Source organism: Triticum aestivum, chromosome 7A (genome assembly GCF_018294505.1).
Source record: "Triticum aestivum cultivar Chinese Spring chromosome 7A, IWGSC CS RefSeq v2.1, whole genome shotgun sequence".
In the NCBI taxonomy this organism is placed as follows: domain Eukaryota; kingdom Viridiplantae; phylum Streptophyta; class Magnoliopsida; order Poales; family Poaceae; genus Triticum; species Triticum aestivum.
Genome location: NC_057812.1, coordinates 155991590 through 156003661, shown reverse-complemented (window position 1 = coordinate 156003661; position 12072 = coordinate 155991590).

Below are 12072 nucleotides of genomic sequence, written 5' to 3'. Positions count from 1 at the left end.
TCCTCCACGACTAGATCATAGAAACTTTAGTTTCTCGTTACAATGATTTTCCACTTCACTCTGAAATTCTTTGAACATTTCAAATGTTTCAGACTTATGTTTCATTAATTAGATATACCCATATCTGCTCAAATCATCTGTGAAGGTGAGAAAAAAATGATATCCGCTGCTCCATTGTTCCGGAGAACGGAGTTTTAGTCATATTGCCAATGAGGCATGGTTCGCAAGTACCAAGTGCTTCATAATCAAGTGATTCCAGAAGTCCATTAGAATGGAGTTTATTCATGCGCTTTACACCAATATGACCCAAACGGCAGTGCCACAAACAAGTTACACTATCATTATCAACTCTGCATCTTTTGGCTTCAATACTATGAACATGTGTATCACTACTATCAAGATTTAGTAAAAATAGACCACTCATTAAGGGTGCATGATCATAAAAAGTATTACTCATATAAATAGAACAACCATTATTCTTTGATTTAAATTAATAACCGCCTCGCATCAAACAAGATCCAGATATAATGTTCATGCTCAATGCTGGCACCAAATAACAATTATTTAGGTCTAAAACTAATCCCGACAGCGATCACATCGACTTTGGAACCATTTCCCACGCGCATTGTCACCTCATACTTAGCCAATCTTCGCTTAATCTGTAGCCCCTGTTTCGAGTTGCAAATGTTAGCAACTGGACCAGTATCAAATACCGAGGCACTCCTGCGAGCATTAGTAAGGTACACATTAATAACATGTATATCAAATATACCTTTCACTTTGCCATCCTTCTTTTCCGCCAAATACTTGGGGCAGTTCCGCTTCCAGTGACCAGTCCCTTTGAAGTAGAAGCACTCAGTCTCAGGCTTCGGTCCAGACTTGGGTTTCTTCACTTGAGCAGCAGCTGGCTTGTTGTTCTTCTTGAATTTCCCCTTCTTCCCTTTACCCTTTTTCTTGAAACTGGTAGTCTTGTTGACCATCAACACTTGATGCTCCTTCTTGATTTCTACCTCCGCAGCCTTTAGCATTGCGAAGAGCTCGGGAATCATTTTATCCATCCCTTGCATATTATAGTTCATCACGAAGCTCTTGTAGCTTGGTGGCAGTGATTGAAGAACTCTGTCAATGACACTATCATCAGGAAGATTAACTCCCAGCTGAGTCAAGTGGTTGTGGTACCCAGACATTCTGAGTATATGTTCACTAACATAACTATTCTCCATTTTGTAGCTGGAGAACTTATTGGAGACTTCATATCTCTCAATCCGGGCATTTGCTTGAAATATTAACTTCAACTCCTGGAACATCTCATATGCTCCATGACGTTCAAAACGTCGTTGGAGTCCCAGTTCTAAGTCGTAAAGCATGGCACCTGAACTATCGAGTAGTCATCAGCTTTTCTCTGCCAGGTGTTCACAACATCTGGCGTGTCTCCAGCAGCAGGTTTGTCACCTAGCGGTGCTTCCAGGACGTAATTCTTCTGTGCAGCAATGAGGATAATCCTCAAGTTATGGACCCAATCCATGTAGTTGCTACCATCATCTTTCAACTTAGCTTTCTCTAGGAACGCATTAAAATTCAATGGAACAACAGCACGGGCCATCTATCTACAACAACATAGACAGGCAAAATACTATCAGTTACTAAGTTCATGATAAATTAAAGTTCAATTAATCAAATTACTTAAGAACCCCCACTTAGATAGACATCTCTATAATCATCTAAGTGATCACGTGATCCGTATCAACTAAACCATGTCTGATCATCACGTGAGATGGAGTAGTTTTCAATGGTGAACATCACTATGTTGATCATATCTACTATATGATTTACGCTCGACCTTTCGGTCTCAGTGTTCCGAGGCCATATCTGCATATGCTAGGCTCCTCAAGTTTAACCCGAGTATTCCGCATGTGCAAAACTGGCTTGCACCCGTTGTATGTGAACGTAGAGTTTATCACACCCGATCATCAAGTGGTGTCTCGGCACAACGAACTGTAGCAACGGTGCATACTCAGGGAGAACACTTATACCATGAAATTTAGTGAGAGATCATCTTATAATGCTACTTCCGAACTAAGCAAAATAAGATGCATAAAGGATAAACATTAGATGCAATCAATATAAGTGATATGATATGGCCATCATCATCTTGTGCCTTTGATCTCCATATCGAAAGCACTGTCATGATCACCATCGTCACCGGCTTGACACCTTGATCTCCATCGAAGCATCGTTGTCGTCTCGCCAACTATTGCTTCTACGACTATCGCTACCGCTGTGATAAAGTAAAGTAATTACATGGTGATTGCATTTGATACAATAAAGCGACAACCATATGGCTCCTGCCAGTTGCCGATAACTCTGTTAAAAACATGATCATCTCATACAATAAAACTTAGCATCATGTCTTGACCATATCACATCACAACATGCCTTGCAAAAACAAGTTAGACATCCTCTACTTTGTTGTTGCAAGTTTTACGTGGCTGCTACGGGCTGAGCAAGAACCGTTCTTACCTACGCATCAAAAACCACAACGCGGTATAGTGATTGCTTTTTGATCTTCAGAAAGAACCCTGTTCATTGAATCTGATTCAACTAAAGTTGGAGAAACTGACACCCACCAGCCACTTGTGTGCGAAGCACGTTGGTAGAACTAGTCTCGCATAAGCATACGTGCAATGTCGGTCTGGGTCCCTTCATCCAACAATACCACTGAATCAAGAATCAACTAGTGACGGCAAGCAATATGTATATACCCATGCCCACAACTCCTTTGTGTTCTACTCGTGCATATAACATATACGCATGGACCTGGCTCGGATGCCACTGTTGGGTAACACAGTAATTTCAACAAAATTCCTACACACACACAAGATCTAACATGGTGATGCATAGCAACAAGAGGGGAAGAGTGTTGTCCACGTACCCTCGTAGACCGTAAGCCGAAGCGTTATGACAACGCGGTTGATCTAGTCGTATGTCTTCACGATCCGACCGATCCTAGTACCGAAAGTATGGCACCTCCGCGATCTGCACACGTTCGGCTCGGTGACATCCCACGGACTCTCGGTCCAGCTGACTGGCGAGGGAGAGCTTCGTCAGCACAACAGCGTGATGACGGTGATGATGAAGCTACCATCGCAGGGCTTCGCCTAAGCACTACGATGATATGACCGAGGTGGATTATGGTGGAGGGGGTCACCGCACACGGCTAAGGGATCAATGGTCAACTTGTGTGTTCTAGGGTGCCCCCTGCCCCGTATATAAAGGAGCAAGAGGGAGGCCGGCCGGCCCTTGGGGCGCGCCAAGGAGAGTAGCAGTCCTCCTCCTAGTAGGAGTAGGACTCTCCTTTCCTAGTCCTACTAGGAGGAATGGGGAAGGAAGGAGAGGGAGAGAAGAGAAGGAAAGCGGCCGGCCCTTGGGGCGCACCAAGGAGAGGAGGAGTCCTCCTCCTAGTAGGAGTAGGACTCCCGTTTCCTAGTCCTACTAGGAGGAAGGGGGAAGGAAGGAGAGGGAGAGAAGAGAAGGAAAGGGGGGCGCCACCCCCTTCCCTAGTCCAATTCGGAATAGGGGGGAGGGGGCGCGGCCCTGCCTTTGCCGACCCTCTCTCTCTCCACTAAGGCCCATGTGGTCCATTAGTTCCCCCGGGGGTTTCCGATAACCCCCAGCACTCCGATGATTATCTGGTGACCCCCAAAACTCATCCGGTGTCCGAATATAGTCATCCAATATATCAATCTTTATGTCTCGACCATTTCGAGACTCCTCGTCATGTCCGTGATCATATCCGGGACTCCAAACTATATTTGGTTCATCAAAACACATAAACTCATAATACCAATCATTACCGAACGTTAAGCGTGAGAACCCTACAGGTTCGAGAACTACGTAGACATGACCAAGACATGTCTCCGATCAATAACCAATAGCGGAACCTGGATGTTCATATTGGCTCCCACATATTCTACGAAGATCTTTATCGGTCAAACCACATAGCGATATACATTGTTACCTTTGTCATCGGTATGTTACTTTCCCCAGATTCGATCATCGGTATCTCATTACCTAGTTCAATATCGTTACGGCAAGTCTCTTTACTCGTTCCATAATGCATTACCCCATAACTAACTCATTAGTCACATTGCATGCAAGGATTATAGTGATGTGCATTACTGAAAGGGCCCAGAGATACCTCTCCAATACTCAGAGTGACAAATCCTAATCTCGATATGTGCCAACTCAACAAACACCATCGGAGACACCTGTAGAGCATCTTTATAGTCACCCAGTTACGTTGTGACATTTGATAGGACACTAAGCATTCCTCCGGTATTCGGGAGTTGCATGATCTCATACTCATAGGAACATGTATAAGTTATGGAGAAAGCAATAGCAACAAACTAAATGATCATCATGCTAAGGTAAAGAATCACTACTAGGGAAAACCTTATACACAGAATCTTAGCAGCAGCGCGGCACAAAAAGTAGCGCTACTGCTAATTAGTAGTAGCGCGGGTTTTCAACCCTCGCTACTACTAAGTTGATAGTAGTAGCGCGGGTTTTTAACCCTCGCTACTACTAAGCGGTCTCTACCGTGCCCCCCGACACATGCCATAGTAGTAGCGAGGGGTATAAACCCGCGCTACTACTAAGTTGATAGTAGTAGCACGGTTTTATACCCCTCGCTACTACTAAGTATGAGGTAGGTGAAGTCGCCATATCCTCGGCCGAATCCCCATCTCCTCCCCCAAATCCCTCCTCTCTTCCACCACTCTCTTCTCTCACTTTCCATACGCTCTCACATGGACCTCTTGCCCATGCACCCATCCTGCTCCATGGCGCCGAAAGAGGCCGCTGCCTCGCGCCACCGGCGTCTAGGAGCTCACCGGTTTTCCACCGACGTCTAGGAGGCCGCCGCCCCGTGCCACCACACTGGAGCACCTCGCCACGGGTGACTAGCTCTGCTGCTCCCTACATCACCTTCCTCTCTCCCTCGGTTTTCCTTTTCTCTCTCTCCCTCTGGTTTGACTCACCCTCCCATGTCCATGCCTGTGCAGGTCGTCGCCATGGATGATCCGGAGCTATCTGGCATGGTCGGGAAGAGGAGCCCCACGCCGCGGCCTGGCTCTGCCATAGAAATGGGCCCTCTCGAACAGCCACTGCTGGATCTGGTCTTCCGCTATCCGTTCGTGCCTTTGGCGATGCCAATCATTGCTAGATCTTACCATTGCTGCCATTGACAGCACGCACGAGATCGAGATTTTTTGTTTTATTTTTGAAAGTAATAGCACTAGCGTGGGGTATAAGACCCGCTACAGCTAATTAGCAGTAGCGCTGTTTGCAACGCACGCTACAGCTAACCATGTATAGCAGTAGCGTGTGTCAACACGCGCTACTGCTACAAGTTAGCTATGGCGCCGTATCAGTAGCACGGGCACCCGCGCTACTGATACACCCAAAACCCGCGCTACTGCTAGGCTTTTCCCTAGTAGTGAATGCGCTAAGTCAATCACATCATTCTCTAATGATGTGATCCCGTTAATCAAATGACAACTCATGTCTATGGTTAGGAAACATAACAATCATTGATTCAACAAGCTAGTCAAGTAGAGGCATACTAGTGACACTCTGTTTGTCTATGTATTCACACATGTACTAAGTTTCCGGTTAATACAATTCTAGCATGAATAATAAAAATTTATCATGATATAAGGAAATATAAATAACAACTTTATTATTGCCTCTAGGGAATATTTCCTTCAGTCTCCCACTTGCACTAGAGTCAAAAATCTAGATTACATTGTAATGATTCTAACACCCATGGAGTTTTGGTGTTGATCATGTTTTGCTCATGAGAGAGGCTTAGTCAACGGGTCTACAACATTCAGATCCGTATGTATCTTGCAAATTTCTATGTCTCCCTCCTTGACTTGATCGCGGATGGAATTGAAGCGTCTTTTGATGTGCTTAGTTCTCTTGTGGAATCTGGATTCCTTTGCCAAGGCAATTGCACTAGTATTGTCACAAAAGATTTTCATTGGACCCGATGCACTAGGTATGACACCTAGATCGGATATGAATTGCTTCATCCAGACTCATTCATTTTCTGCTTCTGAAGCAGCTATGTACTCCACTTCACATGTAGATCCCGCCATGACGCTCTGCTTGGAACTGCACCAACTGACAGCTCCACCATTTAATAAAAACACGTATCCGGTTTCTGACTTAGAGTCATCCAGATCAGTGTCAAAGCTTGCATCAACGTAACCATTTATGACGAGCTCTTTGTCACCTCCATGAACAAGAAACATATCCTTAGTCCTTTTCAGGTATTTCAGGATGTTCTTGACCGCTATCTAGTGATCCCCTCCTGGATTACTTTGGTACCTCCTTGCTAAACTAATAGCAAGGCACACATCAGGTCTGGTACATAGCATTGCTTACATGATAGAACCTATGGCTGAAGCATAGGGAATGACTTTCATTTTCTCTCTATCTTCTAAAGTGGTCGGGCATTTATTTTGACTCAACTTCACACCTTGTAACACAAGCAAGAACCCTTTCTTTGCCTGATCCATTTTGAACTTCTTCAAAACTTTATCAAGGTATGTGCTTTGTGAAAGTCCAATTAAGCATCTTGATCTATCTCTATAGATCTTGATGCCCAATATATAAGCAGCTTCACTAAGGTCTTTCATTGAAAAATTCTTATTCAAGTATCCTTTTATGCTATTCAGGAATTCAGTATCATTTCTGATCAACAATATGTCATCTACATATAATATCATAAATGCTACAGAGCTCCCAGTAACTTTCTTGTAAATACAGGCTTCTCCAAAAGTTTGTATAAAACCATATGCTTTGATCACACTATCAAAGCATATATTCCAACTGCGAGAGGCTTGCACCAGTCCATAAATGGATCGCTGGAGCTTGCATACTTTGTTAGCACCTTTTGGATCGACAAAACCTTCTGGTTGCATCATATACAACTCTTCTTTAATATATCCATTGAGGAATGCAATTTTGACATCCAATTTGCCAAATTTCATAATCATAAAATGCGGCAATTTCTAACATGATTCGGATGGACTTAAGAATCGCTACGGATGGGAAGGTCTCATCGTAGTCAACTCCTTGAACTGGTCAATAACCTTTTGCAACAAGTCGAGCTTTGTAGACAGTAACATTACAATCAGTGTCAGTCTTCTTCTTGAAGATCCATTTATTCTCTATGGCTTGCCGATCATCGGGCAAGTCAACCAAAGTCCACACTTTGTTATCATACATGGATCCCATCTCAGATTTCATGGCCTCTAGCCATTTTGCAAAATATGGGCTCCTCATCGCTTCCTCATAGTTTGTAGGTTCGTCTTGATCAAGTAACATGACCTCTAGAACAGGATTACCGTACCACTCTAGTGCGGATCTCACTCTGGTTGACCTATGAGGTTCGGTAGTAACTTGATCAGAAGTTTCATGATCATCATCATTAGCTTCCTCACTTACTGGTGTAGGAATCACTGGAACTGATTTCAGTGATGAACTACTTTCCAATAAGGGAGCAGGTACATTTACCTCATCAAGTTCTACTTTCCTCCCACTCACTTCTTTCGAGAGAAACTCCTTCTCTAGAAAGGATCCATTCTTAGCAATGAATACCTTGCCTTTGGATCTGTGATAGAAGGTGTACCCAATAGTCTCCTTTGGGTATCCTATGAAGACACATTTCTCCGATTTAGGTTCGAGCTTATCAGGTAGAAGTTTCTTCACATAAGCATCGCAACCCAAAACTTTAAAAAACGACAAGTTGGGTTTCTTGCCAAACCACAGTTCATAAGGTGTCGTCTCAATGGATTTAGATGGTGCCCTATTTAACGTGAATGCAGCTGTCTCTAAAGCATAACCCCAAAACTATAGCCGTAAATCAGTAAGAGACATCATAGATTGTACCATATCTAGTAAAGTACGGTTACGACATTCAGACACACCATTATGCTATGGTGTTCCGGGTGGCGTGAGTTGAGAAACTATTCCGCATTGTTTCAAATGAGAACCAAACTCGTAAATCAAATATTCTCCTCCACGACTAGATCGTAGAAACTTTAGTTTCTCGTTACAATGATTTTCCACTTCACTCTGAAATTCTTTGAACATTTCAAATGTTTCAGACTTATGTTTCATTAATTAGATATACCCATATCTGCTCAAATCATCTGTGAAGGTGAGAAAAAAATGATATCCGCTGCTCCATTGTTCCGGAGAACAGAGTTTTAGTCATATTGCCAATGAGGCATGGTTCGCAAGTACCAAGTGCTTCATAATCAAGTGATTCCAGAAGTCCATTAGAATGGAGTTTCTTCATGCGCTTTACACCAATATGACCCAAACGGCAGTGCCACCAACAAGTTACACTATCATTATCAACTCTGCATCTTTTGGCTTCAATACTATGAACATGTGTATCACTACTATCAAGATTTAGTAAAAATAGACCACTCATTAAGGGTGCATGATCATAAAAAGTATTACTCATATAAATAGAACAACCATTATTCTTTGATTTAAATTAATAACCGTCTCGCATCAAACAAGATCCAGATATAATGTTCATGCTCAATGCTGGCACCAAATAACAATTATTTAGGTCTAAAACTAATCCCGACGGCGATCACATCGACTTTGGAACCATTTCCCACGCGCATTGTCACCTCATACTTAGCCAATCTTCGCTTAATCTGTAGCCCCTGTTTCGAGTTGCAAATGTTAGCAACTGGACCAGTATCAAATACCGAGGCACTCCTGCGAGCATTAGTAAGGTACACATTAATAACATGTATATCAAATATACCTTTCACTTTGCCATCCTTCTTTTCCGCCAAATACTTGGGGCAGTTCCGCTTCCAGTGACCAGTCCCTTTGAAGTAGAAGCACTCAGTCTCAGGCTTCGGTCCAGACTTGGGTTTCTTCACTTGAGCAGCAGCTGGCTTGTTGTTCTTCTTGAATTTCCCCTTCTTCCCTTTACCCTTTTTCTTGAAACTGGTAGTCTTGTTGACCATCAACACTTGATGCTCCTTCTTGATTTCTACCTCCACAGCCTTTAGCATTGCGAAGAGCTCGGGAATCATTTTATCCATCCCTTGCATATTATAGTTCATCACGAAGCTCTTGTAGCTTGGTGGCAGTGATTGAAGAACTCTGTCAATGACACTATCATCAGGAAGATTAACTCCCAGCTGAGTCAAGTGGTTGTGGTACCCAGACATTCTGAGTATATGTTCACTAACATAACTATTCTCCATTTTGTAGCTGGAGAACTTATTGGAGACTTCATATCTCTCAATCCGGGCATTTGCTTGAAATATTAACTTCAACTCCTGGAACATCTCATATGCTCCATGACGTTCAAAACATCGTTGGAGTCCCGGTTCTAAGTCGTAAAGCATGGCACCTGAACTATCGAGTAGTCATCAGCTTTTCTCTGCCAGGTGTTCACAACATCTGGCGTGTCTCCAGCAGCAGGTTTGTCACCTAGCGGTGCTTCCAGGACGTAATTCTTCTGTGCAGCAATGAGGATAATCCTCAAGTTATGGACCCAATCCATGTAGTTGCTACCATCATCTTTCAACTTAGCTTTCTCTAGGAACGCATTAAAATTCAATGGAACAACAGCACGGGCCATCTATCTACAACAACATAGACAGGCAAAATACTATCAGTTACTAAGTTCATGATAAATTAAAGTTCAATTAATCAAATTACTTAAGAACCCCCACTTAGATAGACATCTCTCTAATCATCTAAGTGATCACGTGATCCGTATCAACTAAACCATGTCTGATCATCACGTGAGATGGAGTAGTTTTCAATGGTGAACATCACTATGTTGATCATATCTACTATATGATTTACGCTCGACCTTTCGGTCTCAGTGTTCCGAGGCCATATCTGCATATGCTAGGCTCCTCAAGTTTAACCCGAGTATTCCGCATGTGCAAAACTGGCTTGCACCCGTTGTATGTGAACGTAGAGTTTATCACACCCGATCATCAAGTGGTGTCTCGGCACAACGAACTGTAGCAACGGTGCATACTCAGGGAGAACACTTATACCATGAAATTTAGTGAGAGATCATCTTATAATGCTACTTCCGAACTAAGCAAAATAAGATGCATAAAGGATAAACATTAGATGCAATCAATATAAGTGATATGATATGGCCATCATCATCTTGTGCCTTTGATCTCCATATCGAAAGCACTGTCATGATCACCATCGTCACCGGCTTGACACCTTGATCTCCATCGAAGCATCGTTGTCGTCTCGCCAACTATTGCTTCTACGACTATCGCTACCGCTGTGATAAAGTAAAGTAATTACATGGTGATTGCATTTGATACAATAAAGCGACAACCATATGGCTCCTGCCAGTTGCCGATAACTCTGTTAAAAAACATGATCATCTCATACAATAAAACTTAGCATCATGTCTTGACCATATCACATCACAACATGCCTTGCAAAAACAAGTTAGACATCCTCTACTTTGTTGTTGCAAGTTTTACGTGGCTGCTACGGGCTGAGCAAGAACCGTTCTTACCTACGCATCAAAAACCACAACGCGGTATAGTGATTGCTTTTTGATCTTCAGAAAGAACCCTGTTCATTGAATCTGATTCAACTAAAGTTGGAGAAACTGACACCCACCAGCCACTTGTGTGCGAAGCACGTTGGTAGAACTAGTCTCGCATAAGCATACGTGCAATGTCGGTCTGGGTCCCTTCATCCAACAATACCACTGAATCAAGAATCAACTAGTGACGGCAAGCAATATGTATATACCCATGCCCACAACTCCTTTGTGTTCTACTCGTGCATATAACATATACGCATGGACCTGGCTCGGATGCCACTGTTGGGTAACACAGTAATTTCAACAAAATTCCTACACACACACAAGATCTAACATGGTGATGCATAGCAACAAGAGGGGAAGAGTGTTGTCCACGTACCCTCGTAGACCGTAAGCCGAAGCGTTATGACAACGCGGTTGATCTAGTCGTATGTCTTCACGATCCGACCGATCCTAGTACCGAAAGTATGGCACCTCCGCGATCTGCACACGTTCGGCTCGGTGACATCCCACGGACTCTCGGTCCAGCTGACTGGCGAGGGAGAGCTTCGTCAGCACAACGGCGTGATGACGGTGATGATGAAGCTACCATCGCAGGGCTTCGCCTAAGCACTACGATGATATGACCGAGGTGGATTATGGTGGAGGGGGTCACCGCACACGGCTAAGGGATCAATGGTCAACTTGTGTGTTCTAGGGTGCCCCCTGCCCCGTATATAAAGGAGCAAGAGGGAGGCCGGCCGGCCCTTGGGGCGCGCCAAGGAGAGTAGGAGTCCTCCTCCTAGTAGGAGTAGGACTCTCCTTTCCTAGTCCTACTAGGAGGAATGGGGAAGGAAGGAGAGGGAGAGAAGAGAAGGAAAGCGGCCGGCCCTTGGGGCGCACCAAGGAGAGGAGGAGTCCTCCTCCTAGTAGGAGTAGGACTCCCGTTTCCTAGTCCTACTAGGAGGAAGGGAAGGGGGGCGCCACCCCCTTCCCTAGTCCAATTCGGAATAGGGGGGAGGGGGCGCGGCCCTGCCTTTCCCGACCCTCTCTCTCTCCACTAAGGCCCATGTGGTCCATTAGTTCCCCCGGGGGATTCCGATAACCCCCAGCACTCCGATGATTATCTGGTGATCCCCAGAACTCATCCGGTGTCCGAATATAGTCATCCAATATATCAATCTTTATGTCTCGACCATTTCGAGACTCCTCGTCATGTCCGTGATCATATCCGGGACTCCAAACTATATTTGGTTCATCAAAACACATAAACTCATAATACCAATCATTACCGAACGTTAAGCGTGCGAACCCTACAGGTTCGAGAACTACGTAGACATGACCAAGACATGTCTCCGATCAATAACCAATAGCGGAACCTGGATGTTCATATTGGCTCCCACATATTCTATGAAGATCTTTATCGGTCAAACCACATAGCGATATACATTGTT